We start from the raw sequence: 18,002 nt of genomic DNA, 5'->3' as shown, positions 1-18,002 counted from the left end.
GGATTGTGCAAACAGCACATTTTGGCGGTCCTATGTAAAATATAATTTGTATAATTAACTCCTTTTCATAGGGTTAAATATATGACTTAATCAATATCCTGACAAGGAAAGCACCTAGTCGTCGTCCTTTCACCTTTTACTAAATGTATTGATTTGAGAAAATACACAATGGCAACCTTTTCTTAAACTGTATCAATACCGGTCATAGTAGCCGTTACCAGAGCTGAGAGAGATGCAGTCTGAGCCAGTGAGGTCCATGAACTTCCTTTATATTTGTGATGGTGGTCAGCATTTCTGTACTGGCCTGCCTTGAGTAACCAGTTCATTAGAGCCTCTCTTTGTCCACAGGGCTATTGAGTCGGAGACTGACCCTCTCCCAAATCTTAAGCAGTTTAACTTGTTAAAAGCAAACACTTAAACAAAACTTAGCAAAAACAAGCAATCATTTCAGATAGGCTCTTTGTCTCTGTGAAACCAAACACAGAAGGCACATCAGACAATGTGTGGGCTTGCACGGAAGGACTGCCATGCCTGCCAACTGAGCTGCAGAAACACTGGTTGTGAATGAGGAAAATAAGCTCCTTAACATTGTTGTATTGGTGTGTTCTGGAGTATTATATCATTTCATAATGCCTTCTCTTGTTTCATTAAATGATGGTATACAGCATCTTCTGTGCAGTCACACTGAACAAGAAAAGCTGTTCTTAATTCCTCACCGTTCCTTATCCGTCTTACTGCAGTAATAATGTTGAGTGTAGTTATAGTAATCATTACTCCATCATGAAGAGATAAATGCACGCATCCAGGTGCTATAAATGCCGAGCTTAACATCAACATCACAGGGGGCTGTTGTAACACACTTGCACACGCAAAACACACACACACACACACACACAGACACACACACACACACACACACACAGACAGACCACACAGAGTGTCCTCACAGCCTCCCTGGATGAATGCTCAGAAAGCTGCTTCTTGCCTGAATGAAGCCGCCTCGTCCCTCCACCAGCCTTTCCCTGTGGTTGAGACGAAGAAAAAACACAGGGACACGGGGGCTTGTACAGATCTTCATTTAAAACAACTAATAACTTATCTTAATGTTGACAGTTTTTAGCTTGCCGTTTGACTCATGAATCTGTGTATGTTTGCTTAGGCCATATTTTATGTAATGGAAATGTTTTTCCTAGGGCAGTAGTGGGTGGGCTCCCTGGGAAGCCCAAAAACATATTTGATGTTTTTGTGACACATTTAACTTGAACCAGAAAATAATTGAATTGAAAGGAAGTTTAACATCTTGTAAGTTTTGTTTCAAAAAGCTCAAACATTTTCACCTATGTGGACATAAACATGACCTTTGTGCTATAAGTCTACATCTCTGACTTTATTCCTACTTAGCTGTTTATGAAAATAAATAGTCCACTTATATTCCTGTTTGCATGCAGCTATACCTACTGAAATTAATTCCCCAGCCTTGCCAGCTTTTACTAGTTATGTTTCTGTGTGTCACAAACTACAGTAAATACCTAAACAGAGACGCATACTCTGCATTCACTGCATACATGTCCAAAGAATGCTCCTAAAAGCTGAATAATATCAACATACCCCTCGTGTCTCTTTCAGATAATGCTACAAACTGTACAGGCTTAACTGTGAATGTTGTCACATTCATAATAGGAGTGGAGAATTAGTGTACATGTGTTTACAGGCATAGTGCTGAAAAATGGTAAAATGTTCATGAATAGTGGACCTAAAATCGAAAGACAAGACCCATAAATGTGGCGTTCAGGGTCAGCTCTGAATGAGAGAAGCTCTGACAGAACACATGGTCTTTTATAAACGATTGAAAACTGTTTGGATTCAGTTTTTTTGTCCATAGGCTGCAACCCAACGGATATTTTCTTTCTTCTATTCGCTTTATAGGCCATTTCACAGTTAGTTAACATGGATGTTTTTGTTCCCTCGATCTGTTTGTGTGTGGCTCAATTGTTGCCGGATGGCTGCTTTTACTCTGCATGACATGATGTCCATTCAATCAGCTGGTGTCCTTTTGCCCTTATTTACATACTGTAGGTCAGCCATTGATGAGAAAATATCGAGCGGCCATGAAATGAGTGAGCATCAGCTCATCTGCGCGTGGAAAGAGAGAGAGATTTTTCTCCTCAGTTTGTCAGGCTATTGATTTTGTTTGGTCATTTCACATTAAGTATAATTAAAGACAGTCTAAACATATTGAAAATATAAACTACAAGTAATGTCATCAGGTAAAGCCCAAACAGCTGTAAACAATGATGACAATTTCTTGTCTGTCACGTCTGAAAAACTATAAGTTGTGTGGAAAACTCCTCTCTTTTTTTGCCAGAGGGTGGGGCCTCTCTCTCTCTGTCTCTCTTTCTCCCTCTTTTATTTTCTCCTTTCATTCCTGTTCCCGCCTTCATTTTTTTCATTACTTCATTCCTTTCTTTACAAGCTCCTCTCTGTCTCAACCTCTCTTTTCCTCTCGCTCCTCCCTCCCCGTCTCCTTGTCAGTCTGCCAACAGCCCGACGGCGTGTTCGTTTTCATCCTCTGCCTAGAAAACAAGGTCTAAAGTTCAAAGCTGCTGTTGTGGATCGGCGGCAGGAGAGGGAACACAGGAGGAGGCCAGGCCTGGTTCAGAACATAGTCCTAAATAGATGGATTTTAATCTCATTAGACACCACAGTACCACCAGTACATGTGACTAACCACTCGTGAATTAGATGGATAAAATAGGCATTGATTAGTAACAATTTAAACATTTCATGGCAGAAAAGACCAAAACGACATGTGGAGTTTGATTGTGTGGTGATGCATCACAAACAAACATGACATGACTTCTTCTCATCACGCCTTAATTACTGCAACAGACGTTTTACGCGCCTGAACCGAAAATCTATTGATGGACTGTTTGAACAAAATCCAGCAGCCAAGCTTTTAACCAGAACCAAAAAATGCAATGACATCACAGTTTTAACTTCCAAATTTCATGGCCCTCCTCCCTGCGAGATCTGTTAATCTGTTAACGGCTATATTGCAGTATGCATTGACAACAGACCCACAGGGGACGGCAAGCAGCCTCAACAACCGCTATATTTATGCTTTTTGTTGTTTCCATTCTACAGTGTGTTTGTATTGAATGTTAAATGCATTCATAGTGTAATAATCCCTGCTAAATGTTTGTTCTCTTCCAGTGCTGTAGAGTTTCAGTCTTTGTTTTTTAAGAGGAAACATTGGCTGCTGCTCTGGAAAAAAAGTTAACTTTGCCAGTTTTGGAAAATGTTGTCTTTAAACTGAATGAAAAGTAAAAACCAGACAATTTAGACAAAGCAATATGCAAAGTATGTGCAATAAAGGTCTCTGTGAAACAGGGAATGCATCGAGTTTCAGGGACCATCTCAGTCGCTAACTTTCATATCTCCATTAGCTAAAGACTTTGCAAATACGCCTGTGAAAGTTACAGCTATAAATGCCTTAAAGCTGCTGTTAGGCATTATACAGTTGACAGAATGATTCCATGTAGCTTAGTTGTTATTACAGTAAATAAATTGCAGGATAAATAAAGTAGTTTGCAAAAACCAAAATGAAAGTGTAGGTGCTTATGCTGCATATTATGCTGTTGCACCACCCAAATAACTACAGGCAAAATTCCTTCCCTGCGACAGCTTTGTACAGTATGTGCAGGTATGTACTTTGAGATCCTCAGGCAGAGGTCTTTTGTCTGATCCTTCACTTTCCAGCCGAGCCTCTGGAACAGAGCATTTGCTTTCAGAGCCCCGGGGCTCTGGAAGGATCTGCCCGAGGAAATCAGGTTGGCTGAGTCAGTGATCTCTTAAGTCCCTTCTTTAAACATCCTTTCATAGGACAGCCGTTCCTGATTTCATGTGAGATTTAATCTTCTTTAAACTGTTGTTTATTTCTTCTTATTAATTTCTTAACTTATTCTTTATTTATTATTATGTTCCCTCCTTTGTGAAGCCATTTGTAACATGGATTTTGTTCAATAAATTAAGGCTTATATTATTATATTTTTTAGACCGTCATAGGACACTGAGGATTTGCACAGGTTGGCTGGGTGTATTGTTAATAGTGCAAGTATGCATGTGTGTGTGCAGGATACCTATTCATGTGAGTGTCAGGTTGTCAAAATGCTACAATGACAATGAAAAGAGAGTGATACGAGTGTGTGGAGTTGTAAATGAAGTGAGAACAAATCAAAGTGCTTTCTGTCTGACATTTTTTGGGCCCTTAACCCAAAAAGGCGACACTTGTGAGATGCCTCAATGTAACAGCTCTTGTATGTATGTGTGTATGGGTGTGTGTGTGCACCGTTTTTCTCGGTGGTTTTTAATCTGATGAGTGAGGGAAATATAATTTGATGGGCTTTTCATTTCCATATTCCCACGTCTTGCCAGTTCTCACTGTGTATGTGATTTAACTTCATTTACATATTATTCATTTGCACAGCTGGGTTCCTCTGGCTTGTTCACATGTAGGGATCCGTGTGTGTGTGTGTGTTTGAGACAGATGTGTGTATGTTGGTCTCCACCTGCATCATTAATGTAGAGAGGCAGTGAAGGAGAGTGAGCCATGGTGCCCACCTGTATTTTTCCCAGCTCAGCGTTCTGCAGCCCCTGTCATTATAGCTCCTGTATAAAACACCTTTCCACTACACTGGCACTCCATACAGACAATTAGCGGAGTCTTCAGCAGCTTCCCTGCTGGTGAGAGGGCGTGTGTGAGAAGGAGATAAAAACCTGCTCCGCTTTTGCTGTGTGTGTGGTGGCTGTGCTTGTATGCAGGTGAAAAATTAACGCTCAGCAACTTGAGTTGAGCCTGTATTTGTACCTAATGCACAGATGGACACGTGCATGCACTTCTCATGATGATCAGACATATATAATAGTATTCAGCTTTCACCACCATAAGATTTGAGGTAAAAACTGAAATGATCCATTAATAAGAGGGGAAAGCCAAAGAAACGGCAACAATCACCAGAAAGCAGATGAAGGATTTAAACGCACCCTCAGAGCTTTCACGTGGTTACTGTTCAGTTTTAATTTATTCATTGTAGTTCACCCTGGGACAAATCCGTTATGCATATTAGCTTCTCCACAGATATCAAGAACTTTTTGCTAACTTGATGGTAAGATGAGTAAACAGCTGATCAAAATGCACACTCACTAACAACCAACCAGACAGGGGGTCTACAACAGGTGGTCTACATGTGGACACGGTCAGTGATGCATGTCAGTTACTTAATGTTCCTGTAAATCTTCCTCGGTGTGAATGACCTTTGTTAAAATGTTAAAGGGCCCCTGATGTAGACCCAGGACATCCCTTTAATTTATGTGACTTTTTTTAGTTTTTGAAATCCGATCCAAAATATATTTAATGTTATAATCAATCCTTAGAGGCTGGCATTATTGGATGCTTTTGAAATATGATAATTACTTAATTATGTCATTCTTGTTAAACATACCAGATTTTTGCAACAGCATTACTCTACTGTTAATGACAGCAGCTGGATCCTTTTAGATATCCTGTTTGAAATTGTCACTGCAGCTACAACCTGCAATTACCAACCTGAAAACAATTTGTTTACTTTCAGCTTGGACTGAATTCACCTTCTACTTTTTTTTTTTTTCTTTTTTCTTTTTAAACCATCTGGAGTCTGGAAATTGTATGTTGCACAGACTGACAGTCAAACATCTACAAGTCAGTTAATGATTTTCTGGAAACCTCTCTTTGGTTTGAAATTTTTGTGCAGCAAAACGCATCACTGAGGTTTAATTTAAAGGGTTGTTGGCATGTTAATGTTTGAGTGAGTGCGTTTCTATGATGCACTAAAACTGTGATTACACTTTACCCAAATTGGTAGTTGCTAGGGCCGCTTAATTGTGAGTGTGCATTTGTGTGTATATATGTCAGGGCATGCGCCGTGTACCAACCAATCCCATCATTCCCTTTGTGGAGCATACTTCTGCAGCCAATTGGGATTCTCCATTAGTATCCTTCAAACAGACTTGGCACACATACACTCTCAGAACCCCCCCTTGCTTTTAATGGCCTCGGGCTCATTTGTTGGATGTGCAGGAATCTGTTAGAATAAATCGGAGCTCCCCCTCCTCTCTCCTCCATGTTTCATGCCTTGTTGTTGTGACCTGCTCTATCACATGGTACTGTACTGCAGCATAGCCAAGCCTATTAATACTGACATTCATATCTTGTTTTGCTGTATTTTTACATCATGTTCCAGTCCTTTATATTTTTAAAACAGTGTTGTTTGTAGTGACTTTTTGTGCCAAAGCTTTATACTGTGAATCCATTACAAACAGTTTATTTTGTACACCTTTTAGTCGGCCCTGCTGTGAATCCTACCTGCATGATTTTCTTGTTTTAGAGCGGTGCTGTGAATCTACACCACTAAGAAAACAGTTTTATTATTAATGTTTTTTATTATCCAAATGGCATGGTTGGAAAAACAGTGCATGATTTGACGTTTCCTGTCACAAATACAGAAAACATCAGAAACAGACAAAATCATAGAAATTAGTAGATTGTGACGCTAAATCCAAGTTGGAGTATTTTGTTGAGTCTACCGGAGATTAGAGAGACTCAGGACGGCTTTTGGGGCTTTGAGGGCCTTTTGTAATTCCTCCATATTTCTCAACTAATTCAGAGAAAGAACAAAACTCTGGCTTTCATCTTTGTGTCCCACCAACATTCATGTTAGGAGCTAAATATGTGGTTCACACGCTGCTGCTCCTCCTGTGATTTCTTACCTTACCTTTGATGAGATTTGTGGAGCCTAACAGGGATCACTCACCTGAGCACTGAGCCCTTTTTAAAAGAAAACCCACCCTGGTCAAACAGAAGGAGTCTCGTGATGTTTGACTGTCTTCGCTCTCTGTCATCTTCGGGTTGTTTACTGAGCTGAAGTCTCTGTGTAACATCATCTTGAGGAAACATAAGGAGGGCTGTTTGGTCTTGTGAGTGGTGAGATTTTGAGTGTGTGTGTAAAGCTCAGGCCCGGCTGCCGCTTTGTTGTATTGTACTGGACTGAAGTTTATGGCAGTTAGCTGCTAGTGAGGCCCACAGTGAGGCAGCTGGTGGTTAAAGTAGGCCAGGTTCCCTGTTGTGCCGCCTATAGTGAACCCCTCTATACCCAACAGATTACATTTCCTATGGTACTCTCCTATACTGAGCCGTATACAGGACTGGGCCGGACAACTGAGCTTTGAAGAGAAACTATGTGAAAGGAGAGAGTGGGGGCTCACATCTCACAACTTTGAGTCTGTTGAAAGGAAACGTTGGTGGAAAATATTGGGTTGAACTACTTGTCCTGACATTCTTATGATGAACAACCCACTTGAGAGAGGAAGAGGAGGCTTTATGTCTTCCTCCTCTTCTCCTTTCTTCTGTTGACAGATTGCTTACTGATTTAAACATAGTATAAAGTGTGCAGCTGCATTGTGGGGCATATATGAAAGGATAAACAGAAATTAGATTACACTGATTATGAGATGCGCTCACATCAGGATATCCCTACAGAATAACAGTAGGCGGTTACTTCCTCTCTGATTCATCAGCATGTTACCTCACAGCAGGTCTGGCTTTGATCCATGTATTGGTGGGATGTGATTCAAACAGCAGCTACAATGGTATGTGCATTCGAATCACATTTGTAGAGCTTAAAGGGGAAGTCTGGTATTTTTTTGATATTTTTAAACCTGGACCCTATTTTAACATGTTTTATGATCTAAATGAATATAAAAGAACGGACATTTCTCCAGTAAATTGCTGAAGCGGCAGCTGAAAATATGCTGATATGGCTGCAATACAATACTTGGAGGCAAAATGGTGGAATCAAAGTACTTCCAATAGAATTGCAATTGTTTGTGCTACCAAGAGGCGTAGATTGATATTCTCTGACAACAAGGTTCCCCACAGAGATAGACATTTTTGTTTAGAAAATATCCTTTTATTTAAACAAGAAGTTCATAACTTCAACCAGACAAGAACTGTTAGTTGTTTGGTCATCTAATATGACTTGGGTGTTGTTAAATGGCCAGATTCAACATACATTGAATCCCCCCCCCCCCAAATGTATTAAGGAAGTGGTGGACAGGCAACACCCATGTAGTCAAAGTTAAACTTACTTTGTTTGTCAGTGGAGTCTGGTGGCTTTCAACCGACAATGTAATCCAATCCGATCCAAATGTATTTAAAGCACATTTAAGAACAACAAACGTTGACCAAAGTGCTGTACAATCAAACATAGAAGCCATAAAAACAACACAATAGGGGCGCTGGTTTAGCTCAGTTGGTAGAGCTGGCGCCCCATATACAGAGGCTAACGCACTGAACCGCAGGTTCGACTCCTGGTCTGCCGATCATTTGGTGCATGTCATCCCCCACTCTCTCCTCCCAACATTTCCTGTCTATCTTCAGCTGTCCTATCAATTAAAGGCTAAAAGCCCAAAAAATAATCTTTAAAACAACACAATAAAACACTAAGATCTGTTTAAAGACAGCAGGACAATAAAATAGTAAAAAGCGTAAATGACTGTTTCTGGTCTCTTCCAGCCATTACAGCCTGTTTTATTGCTGCTGTCTTAACTTTTTTGGTACCAATTAGTTATTTAGACCCAAAAATATGTAAAAAAAATATGGCCCGGGGTTACCCCCAAACAGAGCTATAAGTGCAACAGATGTTTAATTATGCTTATATGTATTGTAGATCTACTTAGCACAATCCCCAAACTCTAAACTTCCATTGTCAGTGAAAGTGTGACAAAAGTCAACCACTTCTTATATGTAAGCTGCCGCCGATATAAACAAAGGGGCTCCTCTGCCAGACAATGGTGCGATACTTTATTGATCCCTGCGGGGAAATTGTCTCTGCTCTTGCCGCCTCTCCTTGGAGGTCAGGGGTCAGGGTCAACCACGGAGCAGCAGCCCTGCAGCTGGTAGAAGTTTGAGTGCAGTAGTTCAGGGACACTTGCAGAGGGCAGTTACATGCTGGTATGGTGGTGTGTGTGTGAACTCAGGCCCCTAGTTTAGGGACAATCTCTTTAACCTTTGTGATTCCCTGTCGCCAAGTTCAAACCACTTCAGCAGCACGTGGACGCTGTGTAAACATGTGATATGAGATGTGGGAAAGACACAGGTCAAAAAAGGCTGCTTGACATCCTTTTAGTACATGTATAAAACATATCTTGAACAGAAACAATAAAACCGCTACTTTTTTGTCTATTAACTTTATTTGAATTAAATACAGCAATGCAGGAAATCAGCCGAAAGAGCATAAAAAAAGCAACTTTTAGTTTCTGGGTGTTTTTCTGCTGGGTTTCTCAATGTGGGCTTCCTCAGATAGGGAGAGCAGTCTTTATCGTACTAAGACCAAGTAGAAAATGGTTAAATCTAGGACAGCACAATTGATCTAAAAATGATCGATATGGCACATGGCCATGATCAATATCAAAAGATGGCACCTTCTGTGATCTTGATAAAGGTAAAATGTGTGACAAACAGCATTATAATGAAGTACTGTAGTGCTGCAGAGATGACCTGGCCTATGCATTTTGTTAAATTCAATCATATATCAATTGTAATATCCATCACAAACACTTCCTTTCCATATCATGCAGCCTTAGTGAGATCCATTTATTCACTGAAGTGTAGCTCACACCATACTGATGTCATCATATGTGTTGTTCAGCAGCCTCTGAGCTTTCTTCTCAATAACGTCCACAATAATCAGACGTGTCAGTCTGTTTCAGAAAACATTTGTCAAATGGTAAAAACAGCACTCTATGGTAAGGGCCTCCAGTTCGTCATTAATCATCAGGCTCGGTCTCAGTGTTGTAGTGACAAAATGCTCAATCATGCTGATGATATTTGATGGTACTGGAGCAGCTTAATCAATGCATTGATAAGTCCACCTCATGGCCCATTTAACAGAGCGTCACACACAGAAACATGCACAGAGGCTGGTTTATTGCATGGAGTACATAGTAATTCTTGTTATATAGCATGAGACATGTTCCTCTTTCCTCCTTCCCACACAGGTGGTCCTGTTGTTTTAGCAGCTCATGGCTGTAAAGGTTTTTGCAAACCAGAACTTGAGATTTATGATAGCAGAGAAGCATGAGGACAAGCACAGCACAGTAGTCTGACTGGCCTCCCAGGGGCACAGAGGGGGCTGCAGAGAAGTAAAGAAAAGCAGACAGACAGTCACAAGGGAGTTACAGGGAGAGTTTGAAAGAGGGACTAACACTATTGTTATTGTGGCCGAGGGGCTTTGTTTGTGTTGGTAAGGTACTTTCCAAAGCTAGAAGTGCTCATTGGGTCAAGAGTCAGTTTTAATTGGTATAAATACTGGTGCATGATTTCCTCTGAAGTGAACAGCTGAGGGGATTAAACACTTTTATATCTATAAATTAGGGCTGTTGATCGATTAATGAAAAAAATAAGGGATATTTGAATGTAAAATCTGGAAATTAATGTAGAATCACAAAAGAAATATATTTAAGTTAAAATACTTTTGCTTTATAGCATCTTTTTAACTGTAAACACAGATTCTCTCCCGTGAACCACATATTTCCAGTAAAACCCTCAAGGCCATCACAACTGACTGTCAGCTTGAAAGGGATATTTCTTTTTATTAACAAAACCCAGGCCTATAAGTGCCGGTTGAATTTCAATACCATCATTGTCCTTATCCATCTTTCGCCAAGATGGTTCGGTGTGGCAGTTGTCACAGCACTGCTGTGGCGAATGAGCTGCCCCATTGGCGGCTGTCCTCTTCCTACCCACTGCCCCGCCCACCCCTGACTGCCTGCGCAGTGCTGTTGCGTACTGGATGAGAGGAGAGCAACTCAAACAGAGAGCTGTTAGCAGAGGAGCTGTGAACTGCGATTACTCTGAGCAGCATACATAGGAATTAATTACAATATAATACTGGTCTGAAAAAGATACTAAATTTGAGTGAGTCGCTTTTTAGAAAAAAGTCGCCAAGAGGGAGAGAGAGAGTTGCTTAATTGGCAACACTCAAAGGTCTCTCCAAGAGCATTGAGCACTACCTCTTCACATTTTAACACTATGACAAGGGACCATCTAAGTTGTTTTCTTATCTTTAATAAAACTTAAATAACAAGCGCCATCATATTTTTTGTCACGGAAAACTGATTGTTGCGTCTTTCCACTCATCGCACACTTTGTTAGGTTTCATTCAAGTGGGCAGCAGGAGGCAGCTGAGAGCTGGCCATGGGAGATGGTTGTTTGTTACCTGTTTTTAATTGATCTAAAACATTATAATTAGAGCAAATAACATAACTTGCATAAGACATACATTTTATGAAGCATTTTAACTTACAAAAAATATGATTTTTATATTGCATATTAAATAGGCAAAAAGGCTGTGCATGTAGAAATGAGCAAATCTTAGTCTGAAAAATGTTTTGCTCATGTTTCTGCATTTAGAATACATCAGTGTAGATCAGTATGAATTGTGTGTAAATTTAGAAAAAACACTGTTAAAAAATAAGTACCATTTTTGGTATTTCATATAGGCCTAAGATGATTTCATTGCTTTAATCAATAATGTGATTTCACTAACATAACCTTTGAGCTGATACTGTAAAGGAAGCATTGAAGATACTCAAAGGTACGTCGTTGCCCCTGGAAAATTATTTCTATTGCAGGGTTCTAAGTGATGCAGCAAATAAATATCTTTTCTGAAATCAAACAACCTCTTGATTGTTGACCAATATTTCTATTACTACAGGCAGAAAAGTCAGTTGAACTCGTCTTAGTTGTTCAAAAATGGCTCGAGTATTTTACGCAATGTGCAGTGGGTTTGTGAAGATGTTTTTTGTCCATTTTCCAATATATGGTCCCTTGCACAATCCTGCAAATTACCAAAGATAACTGAAAAACATGTTTTGACGGTGGGAAACGAGCTCTCCTCCACGGCTTTATATGAGCCATTACAAGCAGGTCCTGTAATGGCTGTTATTTTGTTGGAGAGCTTCGCTGCTTTAAACAGGCTTCGCTGTATTTTGATGCATTTTCTGAATTAAATAGCTGACAGAAAAACAAACTGTTCTCCTCAGTGATTCAATAAGGAATGCCAAATATCCTTCCGTTAATGTGAATGGTGATGGGGTCCTAATGATCCTCCTCATGGGAATCAGTGTTTACATGATTTGAGAGCAGTTTATGAATTTTAACTCGACGAGATGGCACTCAGCTGTACTGCTCACCGCTTCAGAGAGGAAAATAACATCAGCATCAGCAAAAACAGACAGAGTGGCTGTGCTGTAAGCTGGCCTGATTATCCCTCCTGCTAAATGTTTCATTTGTTGACATTAGATGTCACTTGTAGTCGACTCTGCGTAGCTCTCAGAAGCAACATGGACAGATGTGTTTACAGCTGTGGATGGAGAGTGAGATTAGTGAGAGGGGAGAGAGAGACGAACAGCAAAGTGAAACGTAACATACAAGAGTGCGGTGAATGGTTACAAGAAAAACATTGATGTTAAAATTGAAGATGACTTTAGGTTATTTTTTAAAACGTCAAATGTCTTAGAACAAGACTGAGATCCGGACTTTATGTGTTTTAAGCTTTTTTCTGTTAAATCAGTCTGCACATGCGCCCCCTCAGGACATGACTTTGACGTGGGAATCCATCTTGTTGATTGTATTTATTTAGTCAAAGTTGGTAAAACTCTGAAGAGCACTGACTCTGCAATCTTCAGTCTTTCGCAACACTATTGATGTAGCATTGAATTTTGTTGCTGTGTCAACAGCAGCAAGGACTGTGGGTGCAGTGACTGATAGGAGTCACAAGGCTGCGAACAGGCGGGCTGAACAGCGGTGGGCTAGCTTAGGAAAACAACACAAATCCACTTCTGTGTTGTAAGCAAGTTGGATGGCTCACCATGACCCCCAAGGTGTCTGTCTTTGCTGAGCCTGAAAGATTCTGTATGGAGGTGGTATTCTCTCATCTAGGGACCCAAAAATATCATATATTCTAGCAAATGAGCTGATGAAAAGAGAAGAACATTGAGTTTAAATTCAGGCAGGTCTAGTTGTTATAAATGTGAAATATCTGAAATATCTGGTGTTGGGAACCTCACCATGTGGCTCAAAACAATTCCCAACACTGGATTCAGAAATCGTCCTTCATATGAGCCATCAGGACTGTAAGGTTGTGATGTCCTCGAGTAGATAAAAGTGGTTTTTAAGGTTTGTTTCATCGTCACAATGTAAAGTCACTGGGCTAAGAAGGAACTCCCTGCAGGGGAAATGCTACAGGAAGCAATTCTTGACTGAAAAGGTGCCGTCTTTGGGACCGGTGTGTGTATTTAGATCTCAATGATGCATCTATGACAGGGATCCACCATCCACTTTTGTGTGTGTTTTTTTTTTTTTTTTTTAATTTATCAATAGCACAACAAAGCCATTACTCGGTCACTGAAATAACAAGCTAGAAGACAGGGGGAAAAAAATGTCTGCACAACCATTGGATGTCAGACAGCTGATGATCTTTGCACAGCTTTCCCAGGACTTGTAATAAAGACCAGAGGCTTAAGTTTATTTTTTTTGATATACCAGAGAATTTGACTATCTCTCCAGCTCATTTCAACCCTGAGTGCTTACTCAATAATACAAAGCAGGTTTCTCAAAGGAACCACTGATCAAATCAAAACGCCCTGTTCTTTCTTTAGCTCCGGAGGGAACAGAGATGCTTCCTAAGGACATCATTTTAAGGATGTGCACATTTTAAGATAATTAATTTAGGCATCTGTGTGTAGTGATTTTCTCAATCATGTAACATTTACGTCTTGTATTGGCTATGACCCCAAGTAATATGGTTATTACAAATGTATTTCCGCTCTTCCAGATGTAAACATATTTTTCCCTGTCACACAATTTTGTGACAAGTAATACAATCATACACTTAGAGCGCATCCAAAGGTTCATACAGACACAGAGTGGTTATTATGTTGTCGTCATACAAAGACATGATGTGACCTTAGCTCTGAAACATGTTTTATAACTCGGCTCTCGAGTGTCTACACACACACACACACACACACACACACACACACACACTTTGAATGAGAATGGATCCATGAAGAATCCATTATACACAGCTGAGATCTGTTTTGTTCAGCAACATTTCTTCTCTTGTCTCTACCAATTCAACTCAATTTGTTTTGTTGGCATGGATGTCATTAACTGTTACCTAAGCATCCAAATAAACACGAGAATTGAAAAAACTAACACAAATGAACAGAACAATTTGGGTTTAGAGAGAATGAATCAGTTTAAGGGATGGGAGGTTTACTTTGGCCCTGATCTTGATCCGAGCCTCTTACAGGGATGAATCTTAAATACCAAGTCCAATCGGATTCTTGTCTTTAGAGCCTGACCCATGTAACGACAGGCAGATATGGGCCAATCACAGGTGATATAAACAAATGTTTTTTAAGATGTGGCAACATTAAATGTTTTTTTCTACAGAACATATAATGCAGAAAACGATGCTTGTAACGATTTAGAAAAGGTGTCATCATCAGATTGTCCAATAAGCTGCACACCAACGCTATAGTTTACAATCCTCTCAGCCGGGTCCGAGCACATGTAACAGAGCAACATTGGTCTGCTTTTTCTTTTGGGGGGGGCTTTCATCAGTGGGCCATAGGCTCAATAACCATTGTGTTACCTCATTCTGCGATAGATAGTGACTGAACAGACGTTTATTTACATGAAAATCTTTGAGTTTAGATCTTAAAATATGAATCTCACACATGTGGACTGGACATTAACCATGGCCCAGTGACCTGTTACCACAAAAAAAATATCTATTTTAGATAAATAATTATAAAAATATATTTTTAATTTGTTAACTGTAAAACTCAATACATGAAAAGACCATAAGGAAGGCTGTGATTAGTTGCATTAAGTTGAAACAAAATCCTTTTGTTTGTTTGTTTGTTTTGCAGTTGGGCAATCTGAAATGCACTCTGTCTGCAAAATGTAGGAGCTTGGAGGCCCGTGGGGCCTCTGCTTGAAAATATCAGATCATCCCAGCACATTTTTGCAAAATAAGGAGTGTTTAAAAAAAGAAACTAATTAAAATTATATGACGTAAGTAAACACATTCTGTGTGTCTGTGCCTTCTACAATGTTTCCCTGACTTAGGCCTTTAAAAAGAAAAAGACCATGATGGAACTTAAAGCCAATAGTTTTCTAGATAATAGATATAGGTAGAATAGAAAGACTGTTTGCATTCGGGAAAACAGACCAAAGGTTGATACAGTCAAGGGAGAGGGAGAAAGTGAGAGATGAAGTTACCTGGCATCTGAAAGTCTATCCACGTTTCTCTATCCGACTAATCATGCTGACTATGAATTAATAAAACCTGCTAATTATCACCAGTGTTACAAATGAGAAGCAAGTGAGAGAAACACATATGGGAGGAAACAGAGTGACAGAAGTGATTAAAGGAGAAATGATACTATAGAGTTGTTAATTACAGACCTGAAGCCGTTCACGCTGCTGTTAATCAGCACTTCTAATGAAACTGCAGCTTGTTGTTGGTGTTTGTTGTTTTTGTAAATCTGTTGAGATGTTTGACACGCTGTCTCTCTCCATCTTTTTCATTATTCACCTGCTGCTGCGTCTGGAAATAAAAGCTGTTTTTGTGGCATGATGATTAATGGTGTAAACAAACAATCTGTCCTGCCGACACACGCTGCAACCTTAAATCACCTCCATGTTTGTGAATGAGACGAGCTCCGGGGCTGACATTTTAACCGTACATGGATGGTCAACATGCATTAAAGTGAAACGCCAACCCAGATGCATTGAAGTGTGTGGGTCTGTGCGTGTCCTGCTCTCCTGGTGTGGTGCTTTGTGGATAATGGGATTGATGCTTCACAGCCAGTGCCTCCCGCCTCATGTATATGCGTGTTTGTATCTTCCTGGGAACCGATGCCGACGCTTCAACTAGCCGATCTGTAATGAGACCTAATGGATTTTGACTATGTTTGTCTCCATCATTTACTTGCGCCCTCACCTGCCTCTTTTTTCATTATTTCTCTCTTACACTATCCATCGCTCTGCCACGCCGATTCCTCCTATCTCTTTGTCCTGGTCTGACATAATCTGAGTCCTACTTCTATGCACGTCAACTCCCCACAGGCTATATTCTGCAGCCACGTGACCGTTTTCCCCCCATGCCTAACTTCACTGCATGTCCCCCCTCCTCTCTTTGTCCTCATTAGGTTTTCTTCACCTCACATGACCTCTTGCTCTCTCACACATAGGATTTAACCACAGTGTTCTTTGTCTACAGTCCCACATCTATCTATTTAAGCATAACAATACAAGAAAAATCTACTAACCCTGTATTTGTTGCGTTTTGTCACTAGGTTACTATTTAAGTAATCATTCAGCCCCTCTTCTCAAAACAACCAGCTTTACTCTCATGTTTGTTTTCTGCAACAGAAGTCCCTTTGTTGTAATTTTCAACAAAAATTAAAGGTAGTTAAGTAGTAGTAGTTAACTTACCTAAGTAAGTTGTGCAGTATTGATGTAATCTGCATTTCCTTTGGGTTCCTTCCACATCAGGTGACTTAACCTCCATTTACCTTTTGTCTTGTGCTACCTCAAAGGCAGTTATAGGTCACCGTATAATAATAAAAATGTGACTTAAAATAAAATGTCGAAGTTTTATTAAAGAAAAAATACAAATTATTACAGAATTTGAATATTAAGTGTTATCAGCTATCCTGTCCAACCTCAGTCCCTCGTATAAAAAACACGAGTTTAATGCAGCTGTTGTGTTTTTTTTCAGATCCAAAAAATGCATCGATCCTAATCACTAGTTCAACAAATATAAAACATGTTTGTTTTTTACTGGGCTGCACCTTTTGCTCCTTGCAGTACCTGTTTTGTTTTTAAAAGTTGAAATCTGTTTGCCACTTGTACAACAAAGTTTTAGCTGCCAGTTTCTCATGATGGCTGCCAGAGGAAAGCCCTGCTATGTTGCACAATGTGCCTCTGTGTCTGTCAGCTTCCTGTGTGTATTCTCACTATCAACTATCTGATAATCTTGAGTACATAAATTCATTAAAGATAGCAGCTTGATGCCACAATAGGTTGTTTGTCGGAGCATTCGAAAGCTGCCTTTGGGCAACTCAAACTACTGAGAGAGAGACAGACACATATTTAAAGTTATGTTCCTGCCAACAAGAGTTTATGCAGCAGTTTGATCCGTAAAGCATATCAAATCATATCCGTGAAAGGTCACTTCAGCAAATGAGTAAAATATATAATTCAATATTTGTCAGTCCTGTTTAACATATATACATATATTCTGCACAGGGCAACATTATATGGTGTTACTTTCATCTGTCCTCTCTTCTCTGACTTCCGAAAAGTATCCTCGTCTCCTCAGTCCGTCTTCAGAAACAGGATCTGTGTGTGCAGACTGCTATGGATTAGTTTGCTCACAGTTGGCCTGTTGGTGTGCGTTACTCTACTGCTGTTTATTTCATAGGGGATGGCCAGATGGTGTGTGCGTGTGTGTGTGTGTCTGTGTGTGTGAAAACGAGCAATGTAGAGTATATTTCATCTTGGCAGTATTTAATATATCAGTCATTTCCGAGCCTTAGGCAAATGGCCCTCTTTCTGTCATTAATTCTCTTTCCAATTAACACTGCAATTTCACATTTTGTGTACGCTTGTGTGTGGATGTGGGTGTACCTGCGTCTGCTGAGTCACTCAGCCAATAGCTGTGAGATGCAGAGTGCGTCTGTCAGTGCCTTTTGCTAAATATGCTAATGGTCTGACACCTGTTTGTATAAGAAGAGGAAAACACACTCAAACACTCCCACACAACACACACGCAGGGGAAACAGACAGATTTTTAGCTTTGTTCCAGGTTGGTGAAATTCATGGATGC

Source organism: Semicossyphus pulcher, unplaced genomic scaffold (assembly GCF_022749685.1).
Source record: "Semicossyphus pulcher isolate SPU_LCO1_2020_fin unplaced genomic scaffold, fSemPul1.0.p SCAF_13, whole genome shotgun sequence".
Taxonomy (NCBI): Eukaryota; Metazoa; Chordata; class Actinopteri; order Labriformes; family Labridae; genus Semicossyphus; species Semicossyphus pulcher.
Note: the sequence above shows the minus strand (reverse complement) of the source record.